Source organism: Leptonychotes weddellii, chromosome 10, assembly GCF_054177405.1.
Source record: "Leptonychotes weddellii isolate Sample4059 chromosome 10, ASM5417740v2, whole genome shotgun sequence".
NCBI classification, from domain to species: domain Eukaryota; kingdom Metazoa; phylum Chordata; class Mammalia; order Carnivora; family Phocidae; genus Leptonychotes; species Leptonychotes weddellii.
In genome coordinates, this window is record NC_138378.1 from 14,159,430 (window position 1) to 14,178,056 (window position 18,627).

General features: G+C 44.3%; 1 protein-coding gene across 20 annotated transcripts in view; it reads right to left on the minus strand.

Annotated features, from left to right (window-relative positions):
- The window catches only part of PKIG (cAMP-dependent protein kinase inhibitor gamma), a 94,562-nt gene that overhangs the window by 26,064 nt on the left and 49,871 nt on the right, over positions 1–18,627 (minus strand). For 3 of the 20 annotated variants that reach the window (XM_081832727.1, XM_081832721.1, XM_081832723.1), the window contains exon 1: positions 6,106–6,293. The exons of 8 other annotated variants lie outside the window; for them this stretch is intronic. The gene's annotated coding sequence lies outside the window, so the exon portion shown is untranslated. Of the gene's footprint in view, positions 1–4,900; positions 5,008–6,105; positions 6,377–7,700; positions 7,790–18,627 lie in introns of those variants that run through there. 9 more of the 20 variants (XM_006735254.3, XM_081832724.1, XM_081832720.1 and 6 more) reach the window with 6 other exon arrangements.

The window sequence follows — 18,627 nt, forward strand, 5'->3', positions numbered from 1 at the left end:
ATTCCCAACAAGCTCTTGAAGGACAGCTACTACACCGAATCTGCCATTTCAGAGTTACGTGCAAGGTACACTCTGGCCTTCCCTGATGGAATGCTCTGCTTTTAACTGTTATTTTATTTCACTGGTAATAAATACTGCATTGAAATAATAATGATACCTCACATTTCTACAGCACTTGATATTTTACAAAGCACTTTAAGATACCTTATCTCATTTCATCTTCACAATGACCCAGGTATCAGATCAGTATCATTCCCACTTACAGGTGAAAATGACTCAGAAAAGTTCAGAATCTTTTTAAGTCATGTGGCAAGTTGGTAACAGAGCTGCAACTCAAACTCTGGTCTCCAAACCCCAAGTCCAGCAGGAAGCTCAGGTATGAAATCACAGGGAGAAAGGGGAACTACAGACAAGCCAATGAATAAAAGTAGGCCCTTGGGAGGAACAGCTCTTCCTGCCCTTTAGGAAAATAACTCTAGTCTAGGAGCAATATTTTATGCCACCCTGGAGAGAAAATTTGCTCATTTACTGGAATAGAGCTGCTGACTATGGGAAGGAAATCCCATGCTCCTGGGTCTGCCCACCCACATCCTACCCAACCTGCAATGCCACTAGACCTCTAAAGCCCAGGAGACAGAGGATGTATCTCTTTTGTCTCTACGGCCTCACGGCCCAGCCCTGGGTCTGGTACAGACTAGAAGCCACTAAGTTTCTACCTCTAGTAGTTTCAAATCCATCTACCTCTTCCATCCACCCCCCCAGTGGTCCTACACAACACCAATCCTCTCTCCCCATGACTACTGCGACTGCCCCTCAATCCACCCCCCACACAGCAAATACCACCCACAAAGGCCTACTGACTAATCATCATTATCAGGCCCCAGACTAATTCTCTGAACCCTTACCTCCACCTCTTCCTCAGTTCCCTTCCCCTCTATGCTTCAGCCACGCTGGCTTCCCTTTAGTCTCTCCAACATTCCACATGCTTTCCTGCCTTGGGCCCTTGCACATGTGTACCTGTCCCTACCTGGATTATTCTTTCCTATAACGCCCTTCTTCCCCACCTCCTGCCTTAGCTCTTGGCCTAATGGACACCTCATCTCAGTTTAAACATTGCCTCTTCAAACAAGCCTGCCCTGACCACATTCCTGTTTATTCACTTCATAACACCACCATACATCCTAGGCTGTGAACGACCATGAGAAGGATCATGCTTGTTTTATGAAATACTGTCCACCTATCACCTTGCTCAGTGCCTGGCAGATAATGAGGTGCTCAATGAATATTAGCTAAAACTATGTGGAACTGAAGGCTTGATTCAAATGCTACTGTCCCCCTTTCTCAGGCTTTCCATGGCACTGTCCCTCTCTTGGGGCACATAATGACCTGTGTGAGTTATCTGAGTCTTTTTTTCCTATCAGACTACAAGCTACTTAGAAGTCTAATTTACCTTGGTATTCCCCATTGCGCCTTGTGTAATGCCTAAACACAAGGGTTCTTCTGAACAGTGGATGAATTCTTGCTCACACACAGGAAAGTACAAAGGAAGGCTACAGCCTCTAACCGACCACAGACAATGGCTTCTCCTACCTAGGGGACTGCAGTACAAGGCATGAGCACCTTTGAGATAGGTAGACTCTGCCCAGAATATTAGAAGTGAAACCTGAAAAGCAGTGGTAGTGTGTGGGTGAGAGGATAGGGGGTGAGGACAGGACAACCATGTACTGCTAAAGGGGAGTTTCTTACACTGGCAGAAACTTTCTGGTGCCAAACTGGAATGTGTGTAAGAGATCTAACAAAGTTCACCTCTGACCTAGCCATGCCTTATTAAAAAATCAGAGACGTGAAACCACTGGGTGATGATTTAAGTGTTTTTCTGTACTGTCTAGCTTTCCTTCCATGAACATGTTCTAATTTCGTAATCTGGAAAAAAAAAAACAAACCCACCTCAATAAATGTTATAAAAACAAACCAGGAGAAAATCCAGTGGTGATCTTAGACTGCAGAATCACCCGTCCTTATGTCTCCTTACTAAACTTAGGATTGTAGACTCAGGGTCCTCCAGGGTGGGGCCCCTGCAATTTGTGAGGAACAGTTCCTGTCTTTCGTCAGAAGCCTTGGGCAGGAAGGTGCCAGGAGCGCAAGCTTCAGCAGGGTGCAGCTTTCGTTTCTCCCTAATGCAGATGCTCGTAGAGCTCTGAGAATCAGGAAATGGAAGGGAAGTGTGGGGGTAATCAACCAGCTCAAGACCAGGACTCCCATCCACTAGATGCGGATCCATTGCAACTGTTCATTCACCTACCTTTCCTGATACACTGAGAACTTCACAAGGCCACAGGCTGTCTCCTCATAGCCCTGTTCTCCACCCTCGTGCTTTGTACTAGTCCGCCTTCAGTGTAATTTACTGAAAGGCAGAGACCATGCCTATAAAGTACTAAACATAATGACTGACCTAGGTCCCTGGGACATAATAAGAACGCATCAGCTACCAATACTTCATTTCTAGAATGCCCTGAAGGTCCATTATTCATTTTGGAAAAGCCAAGTTGAAGAGTAGTAATTTCTTAGAAGATTAAAGAGACTTCTTTTAAATAAAGTTAGGAAATGCCGGCCTCCTCAAGTAAGAGCGAATGCATTTTAATCTGCAGTTCAGAATCCCTCAGCATTGCAGCTGATTGCAGCTTCCAAAGGAACCACTCTTTGAAGGAGCGGTGCTCGAAGTTTTCATAAGGCCTTTCTGAAAGATTTCCAGGAGGTAGTGAGCTCAGCCTTGGGTCATGATTAATGACTTGTTTCCAAGAACTTTAGATTTTCCACATCTGTCTCTACTTAGGAATCACTTCTGGCCCCTTGTGAAAACACTCAGCAGTTAACTGGGTGAACTCAGCTTCTTGTCACACTCAGAAAATAACACCTGCCACCAGTTTCTTCCTTAAGTGGCTGGGCCAGCATCCTCCAGTCCCAGGAGAACAGCACCCACTTCTGTTTTTGGTCTGAGCACCTGACTGAGTGATAAGAAACGGTGCTAAGGCTTGGCTGAAAGAGCCAGCATGGCAACTCCAAGGGGTTTCAACACTGATCAATTCAGAGATGACCCCACATCCCTCATATAAATGCCAACCTATGACTGAGGGGGCCAGGGCCTGTATACATTGGCTAACATTCTCTTTCTGGAAACCATAACGTAGCCAATCCCAAGTATATATTTTTGTGCCAAGTAGGTGCACTACAAGCTTTATCCTGTCTCATCCTCGTGGTACCCCTGGAGGTAGGTATAATTGCGACCCCCACTTCACAGAAGAGAAGCAGCCTCTATGAGGTAATCTGTCCGAGACGTCTTCACTAGGAGGTGGTGAGGACAGAGCTCTTACTGCTACCCTCCCCAACTTCTCACTGAACTCTACATAGTCTGAAGTGACAGAGATTGTGGACACCCACCAGCCCAGGGGTCACAAATGTAAACGTCCACAGGGGCCAAGGGGCAGGTATGAGACTAGAGATGGTGACAGATGGGCAAGCAAATGGCACAGACAGTAATAAACTGGAGAACACACCTGCTAAAGACACTCAAATTCAAACAAAAATAAAACCCAAAACCAAGTATGTACCTTCCTTTCAGAATATCACCTCCTCACCACCATCTTAGGAAGAGGGACCACCTTTTTTTTTAAGTAGGCACCACGCATAGCATGTAGCCCAACGCAGGGCTTGAACTCATGACCCTGAGATCAAGATCTGAGCTGAGATCAAGAGTTGGAAGCTTGGGCGCCTGGGTGGCTCAGTCGGTTAAGCTACTGCCTTCGGCTCAGGTCATGATCCCAGGGTCCTGGGATCGAGTCCCACATCGGGCTCCCTGCTCTGCGGGGAGCCTGCTCCTCCCTCTCCCACTCCCCCTGCTTGTGTTCCCTCTCTCACTGTGTCTCTCTGTCAAATAAATAATAAAAATAAAATTAAAAAAAAAAAAGAGTTGGACGCTTAACCAACTGAGCCAACCAGGCTGGGGCCATTTTTTTAATTAGCCGAAGTCTGGAGATCTTGAGGAGCTGGGCTGAGGTGGAGGCTGAAGGCCCACTGCCCATGGGTGGTTCCAGGGCAGCAATGGTCCACTTTCAAAGGGTTGAACTGCTGGAGAAGACCAAAACCCTTGGATACGCCAACGGGCTTTGAGAACCCTCCTGGTAACCATGATCTTAATTCAAGCGGTTTTTAAATACTGCATCTTCCTGAGGGCTGGAGTCTCTGACAGCCTTAAAGATAAAAATCCCTTAAACGGCCAACACCTGAAACCTTGGCAACTCAAAAATCCAAGACTTGACAACATCTTCTGCTTTTCTTTGCACTCTGGCTCCAGCCATGCTGTCCTGAAGCCGCAGAGGCCGTGTCTAGGTGAAATGGAGGAGGAAGGGCAGCAGAGATTTTCCCTTCCTTTCCTCTCTCTTTTTTTGCCAAGCTAGGGACTAGGATGGTGGGCTCTGTTAAAATTGAGTATGCTAGGTCTCCTCTGGACCTGCGTGCCAGGCTTTCTACCAGGTAATGGGGTTATGGTATGGATGAGACAAACTCACGAGAGGGGACACATGGTCTAGGGGAGACCCAGTGAATGAAGTTCTGCCAGTAATTACGTAAGCACAGTTCAGGTGAACACGATGAAGGCGTTCAGTATGATATGGGAACATACCGGAGATTAACCCTCAGTCAGTGGACTTAGGAACGATGACACTGACCACCTTAGGTTATGTAAAAGGCTGAGCATAACGTGGGGTTGAGCACTTTAGAGACACACAATAGTGTTAATTCTTAGTTCTCCTCCCTCCCTATTGTGCACACACACGCACACCACACTGACTTTCTTCAGGAACACCAAACCTTACAAAACTATAAAAACTCAGAAGTAACTTACTGTTGCCTGTTTTATGTCCTCTTTTAATTGTCCTTCTAGGTGCTGGTTTTTAGCCACTCTGGGATACTGAAAACCAAGAGTACTTTGCTCCTCAAGTCCTAAGGATTCTTCTCAAAAGCAAAAGAGATACGGACGGTTCATTTCAAGCTGAATTCTGAAATATAGCGATCATCTAGTTTTGTCCCCTTATTTAGGTACAAAAGAGGAAACTGAGTCCCAGCGAGTGTGGAACACTTGCTCAGGGCCACAAAGTTTCCGTGGGTGGCCCTTTGTTCCTTAAAGCTGAAATCTTTCCCCTTTAACCGTGATTTCCCAACTATTTCCACATGCTAGCAGGGGAGGTGGGTGGCACGCAGCAGCTGCGAGCCATGAGCCACGTACCTCAAACCACAGGAGAATGGTCAGCTCAGGAGCCCACTGGTGAGGGGCCTGGGGCAACAAGGCCTCTCCCTTCCCCTCTGCACAGAATGGCTCCCCTGGTTTAGAATCCTGAGCACAGACCCCAAGAAAGAAAATGCTGAAGTGCTTACTTACATGTTTGTTCTGTTTACTTTCTAGGCATCAACAGCAAATTTTAAAAAGGAAGCAATAAAAAGACCATGAAGCCAAAGTTAAAGTCTTCGACACTTCTTTCCATCTCAGGAGTCTGCCCAGCTGCTGTGGCAGTGGGGTGCATGAGATAAGCTAACTTCAGAAACCCGATCATTTCTGTATCTTACATTTATAATACCAATCTTGTATTTGTGAGGGGAAGATTACAAGGAATTGCCAATTCCAGAGACATTTCTCTCTAGGGTGTCTAAAATTGTTTGTACCTCCTTTGTAATCAGAGAAAAGACTAAAGGTTTTACAAACCTCAATGTCTAAGGAAGGACTTACTTCTTCACCTATCTTTAGGGCAAGGAGCTGCTTTTAAAGCTCTAGCCGATCTGTCAGCGTTCTTGGGGTAAAAAAGTTAAACAGCGTTTGAATGGAGCCCATCTGTGAAACTTGAGTTCAGACTCTAGCCCCAGGCAGTTTCAGACAAAGCCATAATTTTCAGAGCAATAATATATCATAATATAAAAATAGACACTTTGTGACCGACAGGCTGTAAAAAAAAGCAATAAATAAATAAAGCCAGCCAAGCTCTCCAGACAGCTCTGCCTCCAAGCCCTGCTCTCCCCGGGGGTGGGGGTGGCGGTGGAGAATAAAGTTCTACTTACAAGAGCAAAGAATTTCTCCAAAGTCCAGGGCTCCTCAGTCACAAGCGAAGGGAGAATTTAAGAAAGCAGGATTCAAAACGCCTCCCTTTTGAGGGTTGGCGAGATTAGCAGACCAGGCCGGCGGTGCAGTCTGGATTCTTTCTTGCCCTCTCTCTGTGTGTCTCTAAATGAAATGCACTTCGAGGTTTTAGTGGGTGTTTCCCATGTCTCGGGCCAAGTAAGTCCCCATTTGTTGTAACCCAATGCTCAGCCTGATGATGTCAACCACTCAGCTCCCTTGCTCAGTTTCCACCTCTCTGTCCACGGGGGAGATCCATTTCCTCTGGACAATGAGCTGGGGGGCTGTAACTTCATCCCAGGCCGTCATATTTGCCTAACATCCTTCCTTCAATTTTCAACAGCGCAGCCTTAGTGACAAAAGGCTTCCTATCCACTCACTGGGCCAGGGCTCCTGGCATTACGTCCCTTTGCCTTGTAGTCACTGCTGACTGAGAGCAATCTAGTTTGCTTTGCTGTGTTTTAATTCACTTCTTTAGTGTGTAATACCCTCGTGAGGGTGGAGATCGGCATCCCCACTCCACCCCACCCTCATTTCCTCCTGCTCAATTTTCTAAGTCGTTCAATTTCTCCAAGTTTCCTAGGTGCATGCTGGGTACAGTGTATGTTTGTCCTTCACTTAGGGGAGATGACACGTGCCCAAGTGCAAGGCTCAGAAGGAGCACTGGTCTGCTGCCTGGAAAACTCGGTTCTGGTCTCAGTCACACTCCGAACTGAATGAATGGCCTCAAATAAGTCATCTCTCTCCCTCGACCTCGGTTTCCCCATCAATAAAATGATGGTTTTGGGGTCTTCCACTTCTGAAATTCAGTGACTGAGGAGCTCACCAACAAATGCAACATAAAAGTATTTTACTACAAGCTGGCTGACAACATGCTTGAGGGAGGAAGCACCTGACAGGTCAGAAGGCCAATGTCCATAATGCCAGGCTCAGCCTGGTTCCTTCGACTGCCGTTGTGGTGGAGCTGAACTGTTTCTCTGGGAGAAAATCCCAAAGAATTCACTGAACAAGGCCTGGGGGACATGGAAAGAGGCAGCACTGCCTTAGGGATTAACGTGGAATAGCGTGATCAGGAGAGACCATAATAACCTCTTGCATTTGTAGAGTGCTTGCAGGGGAAGACAAATGAAACTTCTGTACTTCTGTGTACAGAGGGAAGCAGTGTGACATGTACATTGCTTATGAACATCAATTTGGGAACCAGAGATATGGATCTGAGTCCTGTGTGACTTCACTTCCCTGAACTTTTTTTTAAAGATTTTATTTATTTATTTGACAGAGAGAGAGACGGAACACAAGCAGGGGGAGTGGGAGGGGGAGAAGCAGGCTTCCCACGGAGCAGGGAGACCGATGCGGGGCTTGATCCCAAGACCCTGGGATCATGACCTGAGCCGAAGGCAGGCGCTTAAGGACTGAGCCACCCAGGTGCCTCTCTGAACTTTTTTTTTTAACTGTAAAATGGAGTAATAGGGCCTCCCTTTCAGGATTGTGAGAATTGAAGAACACATGCAAGGGAACTGAAAGTATCTGTACATACTAAGTGTTGATAGGTGGTAGCTTCATTGTCATACATAATCTCATCTGATTCTCATTGTAGGAGCATTAGTGCCCAGGGGCTGAATTATTAGTCTGCTGTTCCTGGGTAGGAAAATGAAACACAGAGAAGTGACATGCCCAAGGTCACACAGCTCAAGATTAAAGGGCCAGATTTGGAAACTGAGTCTTTAACTCCTACTTAGGCCAGCACACATACCACACACATGCCAATGCTATTTCTAAATGGGATCATTTCTACTTAGAAAAATGAGCTAAACTTATTGAAACAAATGGGGAAGGGGTAGGTTCAGCCAGGCCAGGGGAGAGGAGAGATAGTCAATCTATTGCCTAAAGGAAACACTACAGGCCACTAGGTAGAGGGGGTACTTACTTGCTTTGCTACCCAAATACCATGTGACCTGAAGGAAGTCTGGGCTTTAGTCACCCCTCCCTCCATAGAGGCAGATCTGATTTGTCTTAAACCTCTTAGATGGGAAGTTGGGATTGGAGTTCTTTTGGGAAAGAAGAAGCTATTTATAGGTGGGTGTGAGGCTGTGGGAGTTTGTGACTTAACAAAAACTTTAATTCTCAGAAATCTTTGATGCTGTAATCAGGAAGGACCAAGCAAACAGACTATACATTAGGAGGGAGTTTGCCAATCTGAAGGCTTTCCCACAAACTGGTGTGGGGCTGTAGTGGAATGAAAACAACTCCAGCCTGTTAACTCTGAGCCTGTTGTGAGCTCAGAGAGACCTGGGTTTCCTTCCCATCCCTGGACCTTCCAGCACTGGATGACCTTGGCCAAGTTAACTTCTGTGTAAAGTGAGAATAGTAATAGCGCTTACCCTACAAGGTTCTTTGTCTGGATTAAGTGCCTGGCACATACTACAAGTTCAAAAATATTTGAAAAAAAAAAACTTGCAAAAATAAGCGGCAACATCCTAAAGACATTATTTTCTAATTCTGACTCAGTGTCACCATCCTCTACTCTGATGATGTAACAGTGAATGAATAAAGTCAAGAATGTCAGGAAGCCAGAAGAACCTGTTATTTCTCGAGAATGTCAGGATGAATAAGGAACAAAAAAGCCCACCAAGAACTGTCAGGCGTGTTCTCAGCAGCAACACTCAGCTTGGAGGGACTGGAGGTGGCGGCTGGGGCCATTATCTACTGTGTCCTTTTCCCAGAAGCCCAAGTGGGCATCAGGAAATGAGCTGGGCCCTGGACAGGTCAGTTTGCCAAAATCACTCTCAGTGCTTTGAGATCATGTTTTGTTATTTGAACAAAAATAATAGTAAGGAGCCCATTCATAAAAACAAAGCTATTGTTTTCTTCGACCACATATATTTTGTAACACTGAGTAAGTGTACATCTGTGACAGAAGCCATGAAGAGAGGACAGCCAACGCCAGGCACTCATTTGGCCTTCTGACCGACGACAGCAGACAGACTCTGTGGCCTGGCGCCATGCTATGGGCTGAGTACTCTAGACACCACCTTCTAGGACCCTTATAACCATCAGGTGCAGGAGGTTTAATATCCCCTCACATCACGGCGGTGCCGGCGAAGGGGGCTGCTGAGGCTGACCAACCTGCGCGAGGCTGAGCAGAATGAATGACAGAGCCTGGGCTCCTCGCCAGGGCTGCCTGGGGCCCAGCCTGGGTTCTGAATCCCTTCCTCTGCCGCCTTCGAAGGGGTTTCCCTGCAGGAAGGCCGGCAGTTCCTCACAGCCAGCAGCATTGGCTCCATCTGAGGGGAAAGGCAGCTCCGGCTGCTTCTGAGTACAGAGCTGGTCTGAAGGGCCCAGACAGCCCCTCTGCCACAAAGCTGCCCTTCATTCCCACCCCTCACCCCAGTCTGGAAGGGGTCTCTCCCTCTGAAGTTCCTTAGGACTTTATCTGTTCCTCTCTCAAGAAACTTAGCCTTTTCTCCTCGCGGAGGCATATTTATTTCTGGGCAGCTCTTACTTATTCTGCTGCTAGAACTTGAGCTTCTTATGGAAAAGCTCTGTATTTAATTTATGAGCATTTTGTACATGAGACACTTACTAAAATAAGGAAAGCTATAAATAACGAAAACTTCTAATGGATGTTTGTCATATGCCAGATAATATTCTAATTGCTCTATATAAATTATCTCATTTAACCCCCATGAGGGTCCTATGAGGTAGGTATTACTATCTCCACCTGACAAACGAGGACGTTCTAGACATATCAATCACGGAACTTGTTCAGCTGGCAAATGACTGGTATCTGTTGAAAGAAGTATATGAGGAATAAATTCTGGGCACCACTACTGACCTTCTAGTCCAAACAGCTGCTGCAAAATGCAATTAGCTCTTCACCCTATCAAAGGCAAGTTTCAGTTGTCATGCCATTTCAAATTCACTTAATCACTCTGTCACACAACTAGAAGATCCCTATTTTTTTCTGGACATAACTGAGAAGCACACTGATTGAGACTTACAGTTGTAAATATAGATTTTCTTTCCAATTATAATTGGTTATTGTAAAAAAAAAAAAAGGGGGGGGGCGCCTGGGTGGCTCAGTCGTTAAGCGCCTGCCTTCGGCTCAGGTCATGATCCCAGGGTCCTGGGATCGAGCCCCGCATCGGGCTCTCTGCTCTGCAGGAAGCCTGCTTCTCCCTCTCCCACTCCCCCTGCTTGTGTTCCCTCTCTCACTGTGTCTCTCTCTGTCAAATAAATAAATAAAATCTTAAAAAAAAAAAAAAAAAAGGAAATATAGAAGAGCAGGAAAAAGGAAGGAAAATCATCCATCATCCTACCACCCAGAAATAACCAATTAACTTCCTGGCATATGGGCCCAAAAGGAACCATACCTACACTGAAAACAATGTTTTGGGGTGCCCGGGTGGCTCAGTTGGCTAAGTGTCCAACTCTTGATTTCAGCTCAGGTCTCGATCTCGGGGTCATGACTTCAAGCCCCGCATTGGCTCCATGCTACACGTAGAGCCTACTTAGAAAAACAACAACAAAAACAATTTTTAAAAATCAGACACATTAAGTCATTTGGGGCAGAGAGAAATCAATCCCACAAAAGATGCCAAAGAAATGTTTTTTTCTTTTTTTCTGGTTTTGGAATACACCTGGCTGCTTTCTCTACAGGGTTTGATGTTCTGAGGGTCCACCTCCTAGGCCCCCTTGGATGGCTGCTAATGTAGCCAGTGTGTCCAATGGAGAGATGGCAGGAGAAGGGAAGCCTGATCCCAGAGAGTATGTACCTAAAGAATGGGTAGGTTCACAGAATACCTCCCTTCTAGTATGAGACTGGGCGTCCTTATCCTGTCCTTTGAAGGACCCTCAGTCTAACTGAGGGTCAGGTGCCCTAAAGCAAAGTGTACCCTTCAGTGTGGTACACAGAGATTCTAGCAGCCTTCCAGGGAGGGCTGAGGCCTATGTGGCAAACAGACAACATTTCCAGAGGAAACAAAGGCCTACCTCCTAAAAGGAGGCTTTTGTTATTGTTTACAATTGGGAAATAAAAAAAAGTATCACAGAGCATTTGAGGAAAACCAACAGCATGACAGAAACTAAAAAAAGAGAAAATGGACTCTTATGGGAAGGAAAATTCAGACAAGTGAAAACCTTTAGAAAGAAAATTCTTATGTCTTCAGAGAGATTCTGAAGATACCATGTCCACAAAACAAAAGAAGTTGACAAAACTGGACTCTTGGGAATTAATAATATGAATAACTGAAATTAACAATTCAGTAGAAAAACTGGAAAATAAAAAAAGGAAATCTTTCAAAATACAGTATAGGGAAAAAAATATTTACAGGATGAAAAAGAATTTTCATATAGAACAATAATCCAGGAAGTTCAACATTGGTCTGAAACTGAATTCCAGAGAAAGAATACAAAGAAAAGTACAACAGGAAATTATCTAAGAAACCATGAGGAAACTTTCCCAGAGTCGAAAGCTGCATCTTTTAAGATTTTATTTATTTATTTGAGAGAGAGAGCGAGCGAGCGAGCATGAGCGGGGGGAGGGGTAGAGGGAGAAGCAGACTCCCCACTGAGCAGGGAGCCCAATGTGGAACTTGGTCCCAGGACCCTGGGATCATGACCTGAGCTGAAGGCAGACACTTAACTGACTGAAACACCCAGGAGCCCGAAAAGTTGCATCTTTAAACTGAAAAGTTTATCAGGTGCTAAGGAGAAGGAAAGAGTCTTTCATGTCTACATATAATCTCCTAACCTTTCATAATTCAAAAGGAAAAAATCCTACATGTTTCTAGAGAAACAAAATGATTCAAAAGAAAAGAATCAGACTGGTATTGGACCTCTGAGCAATACTGGCTGCCTGAAGACAACAGAGCAATGCTTTCGAAAGAAAATGACTTGGAACCTAGAATTTATCCTCAGCTAGGCAAAATAAAGCCATTTTTGAGACATGCAAGGACTCAGAACGGTTTCTCTCTTGTGCACTGTTTTCTCAGTAAACTCCTGGAGAATATGCTTCACCTAAATGAGGGTTTAAACTATAAAGTAGAATTTGAAAACAAGGATCTAACAAAAGAGATGGAAGGAATGCAAGGATGAAGATGAGGGTTGCCCAGGACCTCAGCTGACCTGCAGACCTAGAGAGTGCCAGTCTCACTAGAGCGGGAGGGTGAGAGACCCCAGGAAAACAGAGCTGAGGGACTCCCTGACAGGTCTGCCGAAAACTGTACTGAGAGTCCATGGGCAAGTATGGGAAGCCTTTGCAGCAAGAAACAAGGAAAACTGAGCATATTAAAGAAGCTGTTATTCATCCAGGAAAAGTCATACAGAAAGGAAAAATAACCAGAAAGTTACTGGCTCAGTAGTAAACTATTTATGATGCCATAATGCTATAAAACACTGAATACTGATTTAACCAAAAAAACTGTGATATTTGGAGAAAAAGGTAAAGGAGAAGTGTGAAGGGGGCTCTGGTGCTTGTGAAAAAGCTAAAGCCTCATGAGCCATCCTAGGAGGTCAATAGGTAACACCTAAAATTGATAAACAAAGAAAAGGCAGTATGGTAGTGTGTGGTTCTTGTTTGCATCTGATTTGAATAAAAAAGTACTTAGAAGTTAATCAGCGATCTTTGTGAGTTATAAGGGATTGTTAATTATTTTATGTGTGACAACGGTAGTGTAGTTATGTTTTTAAAAAAGTAGTCCTTGTTCTCTTAGAGATACATGCTAAAGTTGCTATTAAAGAAATGACATGATGTTTAAAACTTATCCCAAAATTATCCAGTAGCAGGGGTAAAAGTGGCTGCAGGCACAGATGAAACAAGACAGGTCATGATTCTTGAAGCTGGGTATCGGGTGGTACATGACGACTCATTATATCATTCTAATACTGTACATGTTTGAAAATTTCCATAATAAGAAAATGTTCAGACAGAGATAGCTGTATAAGCGTATTATTTGGATATATGGAAATAACAGAACAAACAGCCAGCAGGATCAAAAGTGTATGCTCTTGGGACCAGGGCAGGAGGCAGGGGAGAAAGGGGTGGGGGAAGGAGATAGCTGTTTTTAGCACAAGTTTATAATGAATGATATTTGATCTTAAAAAGAATAAAGCAAACCTATGTGCATGTGCCATTCTGAAAAAAAAAATTTTTTTTAAATATTTATTTGAGAGAAAGAGTGTGGGGGAGGGGCAGAAGGGGAGAGAAAGAATCTCAAGCAGATTCCCTGCTGAGTGCAGAGCCTGATGCGCTTGAACCCATCACTGAGATCATGACCTGAGATGAAATCAAGAGTCAGACACTTAACCCACTGAGCCACCCAGGTGCCCCAAAACCCAATTAATTTAATTTTACTTTTTTGAAAAGATTTAATTTGTGTGTGAGAGAGAGAGAGAGAAAGCACGAGCAGGGAGAGGAGCAGAGGGACAAGCAGAATTCCTGCTGAGTGCAGAGCCTGACAGGGGCTCAATCCCAGGACCCCGAGGTCACAACCTGAGCCAAAGTCAGACACTTGACTGACTTAGCCACCCAGATGCCCCAGCATAATTTAAAAAAAGAAATGGGCAGTGGGGCGCCTGGCTGGCTCGGTCACTGCAGCATGCGGCTCTTGATTTTGGGATTGTGAGTTTGAGCTCCATGCTGGGCACAGAGATTACTTAAAAAAATAAATGGAGGGGGGCGCCTGGGTGGCTCAGTTGGTTGAGCGACTGCCTTCGGCTCAGGTCATGATCTTGGAGTCCCTGGATCGAGTCCCGCATCGGGCTCCCTGCTCGGCGGGGAGTCTGCTTCTCCCTCTGACCCTCCTCCCTCTCATGCTCTCTGTCTCTCATTCTGTCTCAAATAAATAAATAAAATCTTTAAAAAAATAAATAAATAAATAAATAAATAAATAAATAAATGGAGGGGGTGCCTGGGTGGCTCAGTCGGTTAAGTGTCTGCCTTCGGCTCAGGCCATGATCCCGGGGTCCTGGGATTGAGCCCCGCGTCGGGCTCCCTGATCAGCAGGAAGCCTGCGTCTCTCCCTCTCCCACTCCCCCTGCTTGTGTTCCCTCTCTCGCTCTCTGTCAAATAAATAAAATCTTTTAAAACAATAAATGGAGGGTTAAAAGCGGATGTTACCTCAGGTGAGGGGCTAAGCAGGAAACTGATGCCTTTCTGGACTTGCTGTTTTTTGTTTTTAATTGATGTTCATGTATTACTATGATTTTTAGAAAATGTAACCTACTTTTATTAGTTATTGCCATCAGCTTTTAGCTGGGCCTTTTGCTAATCTCGACACTTACAAACTGAATCCGTTTCTCCAGCTAAAGAATCCTGAATAACCCAGAGTATTTCCACATTAAATATAATAATAATTATTACTGGGGTTTAATAATTATCTACCATTTGTCAGTGCTTTATATATGTTATTTCTAATTTTTATAACACTTTTGCAAAGCTGATATCATATTCCCACTTTACAGATGGTAAGATTAAGATTGAGAGACACATCAGCCGTGTGCTTGAGGTTACAGAGCAGAAGGCCAAGCTTGTGTGACTCCTTCCACTACCCTACCTCTCCTTTACAGTCCACTAGTTTGGGATAGTCCAGAACGTACTCTGACATCCCTTTTGTCATTCAATCCATGAAGAGGGAGAGACAGAATTATCTATACTTGACAGATGAAGAATTAAAGCTAAAAAAAGGTTAGGTAACTTGCCGAAGCGTCCAGGTTTCCCGATCCTTAATTCATCATCCCTATCATCTGTCCCCTCTACAACAAAATGTTGTTTTCATAACCTCCCCAGAGGCATCTGACATAAGAGTCACTGTAAATGAATGCAGCTGAAGCAGGAATTTTAAAGAGACTTATTTTTTCCAAAGGAAATCTAGTAATAAACCATGGAATGTCCTTAGTTGCTCTAATGTCAGCATTTTACTCGAGTTCTCAAAGGGGTTCTGAAAATGTCAGCAGCCTGTCTTCCTGGCAGAGAGAGATCAGCGGGTGGCAGGGGCAGCTTGCAGCACTTCTGACAACAGGTGCCACTCTTCTCGGCTCCAAAAGAAAGGAATGAGCCAGGCATGCTTCGGCCCTGAAAAAAAAATGTCTGTGTCTCCTAAGTCTACTTACGTCAGTGGCCATGTGGCCCCAGGGCTATTGATAGTTGCCAGGAACCCTAGATTGGTGCTACTCTAGAACAGGGTGAGTTCACGGAGTGACAGGCTGGGTTAGGAGGGGAGTCCAAAGTGGGAAACTGAAGGGCCTGAATGTCTGCCCTCTGCTCATCTCAAACCCTGGGCAGCTGATGGCCCTGCCTGGCGAGGAAGCAGACTAAGAGCTGGGCCCAAGTGCCATGAGCTTGGCTTGAGAGGCTGTTCTCTGGCTATTCTGGCATCTGAACAATGGCCAAGCAGCAGCTAGGGGGAAGAAACTGTTTACTCGAGTTCAAACTATTTATAGTACCAGCAATCTGCACATATTTGGATGACAAATCTCTGGGTTTCAAGTGAGCGGTGCTTTGCTCCTGGACAATTTTATCAGACGCACTCCTTCCCCACGCCGCCCCCGGACCCCTTAGCTCACACGTGTTGCCCTTAGGATGTTTTATTTAAGTTGCTGAGTTTAAAAAAATCAAGATCATAAAAAGAAATCACATTTTAAGAACAAGTGACTTTTAATCCTTTGCCTACAAGCTTAAACTACATAATTACTATGTTCTTCATTTTCTTTAAGGCTTGAATCAGAGATTAAATTCTAATACATGTGTATTCTATAAAAAATATGACTGAAATTGAAACAGTATCTGAATAAGCTTTGTAATTTCACATGTACTCTATCATTGTAATGATGCCGAGCCCCACTCAAGACCTGCAAAAAGAATGTTTCTTATGACATTTCAGGATGATAGAGGCTTTCCGGAACAGATCCACAAACAGTATGTAACCATCTACACATTACAGGCAAACAGAGGAGATACTGCCCACCCCTCCGGGGCAGCTGCAGCTACAGGGACAGTGCTTGCAATGCCCCTGCCCCCAGCACACGCCACACACGGGAGCAGTTTGACTGGAACAAAAAGATGTGCAGAGCCTTCCGCACAATTTTAACTCACAGAAGGTTATTATACCCTTGCCAACACATTTGTTTGGAAAAACCAGTCTACCTCTAAAAGCTGCCTTGTTTTTACAGCAAAGGCAATGCTGATCAGCCACCTCTCCTGAGCCAGGCATTGCCTAATTCCGAAGGGGAAACGTGGTTGTTAATCAAATGTATGCCAGCTAATATACTGGGTCCTATCACACAATGCAGGCAGGAATTGGCATAGAGAGAAAGGGCACTGAGTGAGAAGAAAGATTTAGCGTATACGGCATGATGCTGGACAATTAAGGGATTCCTCCAAGGAACTAACTTGTTTTCTTACTTTTGCCCCCTGCTAACGAAGCGCTTTAGAAAGCAAACAGGAAGGTTCTCCAAGATAATCTTTAGATTAACCCCACTTTTTAAAATCAGGAGAGAAGTAAGAGTGGTTAAGGGTAAAGGAAAGAAGCATGTTTATATACAAAGGGAATGTAAATTATTTTAGAAATTTTTTGCTGGTCAGTTCATAATATTTGGTCAATATATGACCAAAGACTTTAATGCATGTAATTTTGATCCTATGATTCTACTTCTAGGAATTTAAACAATATCCTCATCATTCAGACCTTAGCTAAAATGTCACCTCTTGGGGACTTCCCCAACCCACTCAACCTAAGGTAACCACCCTCTACATATCAGATCACTTTCTTTTTTTTCCTTAAGATTTTATTTATTTATTTGACAGAGAGAGAGCATGCAAGCAAGTGGAGGGTCAGAGGGAGAGGGAGACGCAGACTCCTTGCTGAGCGTGGAGCCTGATGCGGGACTTGATTTCAGGACCCCAAGAGATCATGACCTGAGCTGAAGGCAGACACCCATCTGAGCCACCCAGGTGCCCCACATCACTTTTTTTTAATTGTCTGCACAACACCGCTCTTTTTCTTGTTCATTAATTTGTGTACTGTTCATCTTCACTGCTGCTCCCTACCACCCACATTAAAATGCTAGCTTTATATGAGCAGGGACCTGGTCTGTCGAATGCATTGCTTTCTTCCTGTGTGGTGGATACTAGCCAAGGATGTTACATACATCATCTCATTTAGTCCTCACAACCATATGAGGTTTGTTATTATCCCATTTTACAGATAAGCAAACTGAGGCACAGTTTAAGTCTAGTGAGTGGCCAGCAAGTGGCAGTAGGAATATGAACACTGCTATGTATGACCACAAAGCCTATGCTCTTAACTACCTCCCTCAAAATGAACCACAAGTTTCAAAGTGCACACTTTTTGACCAAGCGTAATTACAGTTCTGGAAATCTGTTATGTGGAGATAATCAGACAAGAACAATGGTGAGATACATTTTTATTTACTGCAGGCTGCTTACAGAAGCAAATACTGGAAATATGTTTAGGCAAGTCATCAGTTAGCTATAAGCCCCAAGTTTACTTTTTGGTAAACAGGGGGCCCCATCTGAGAGACACCATGAAGATTTAATGAGACAAAGCACAGTACCTGGCTCATAGTCAGTGTTTTACTGTTTACTACATGCATTTACATCTCTAAAAGGATATACAATATACCAAATTGTTACCAGAGGTCATCTCTGGACAGCAGGATTATGGGGGGAAGGGTTACATTAACTAAATTGTGTATTTCCACGTTGTTCTAATTTTTATAAAATTCATACTGATGTCATAGTCATAATATATTTATTACTTTTTTTTTTTTTTAAAGAATATGAAGGGGTGCCTGGGTGGCCCAGTCGGTTAAGCATCTGCCTTCTGGGGTCATGGCTGGGGTCATGATCCCAGGGTCCTGGGATGGAGCCCCATGTCTGGCTCTCTGCTCAGTGGGGAGCCTGCTTCTGCCTCTCCCTCTGCCTGCCATTCTGCCTGCTTGTGCTCCCTCTCTCTGAGTCAAATAAATAAAATCTTAAAAAAAAAAGAATATGAAGAAAAAGTTAAACTTAGAGGAGGAAACTCAGTTTATGGGACAGTGAGGGAAACTAGTTTAGTAGATCTCCAACTAAAAATATTCCTCCTCTTTTGTTCTATGTAAGAACAAGATCTTCAATGGGTTTATAGGTCGTACCCCACTACGAAGGTCTACATTCGCAGTGAAGTCAGGGAAATTCTTAATAAGAACATAGACCTACAGAATTTATTCAGATGGATTCAAGATATTTGAAAAGATGCTAAAATATATATACAAAAAGGAAGAAAATCTTTATAGCCACATCTGCCTTCTAAAGAGAAAGACTTTCACACCCCGACATCTAATAGTAAAACTTATGAGTCTCATAGACAAAGAGAAAATCCTGAAAGCAGCTCGGGAGAAGAGATATGTAACCTACAATGGTAGAAACATTAGATTGGCAACAGACCTATCCACAGAGACCTGGC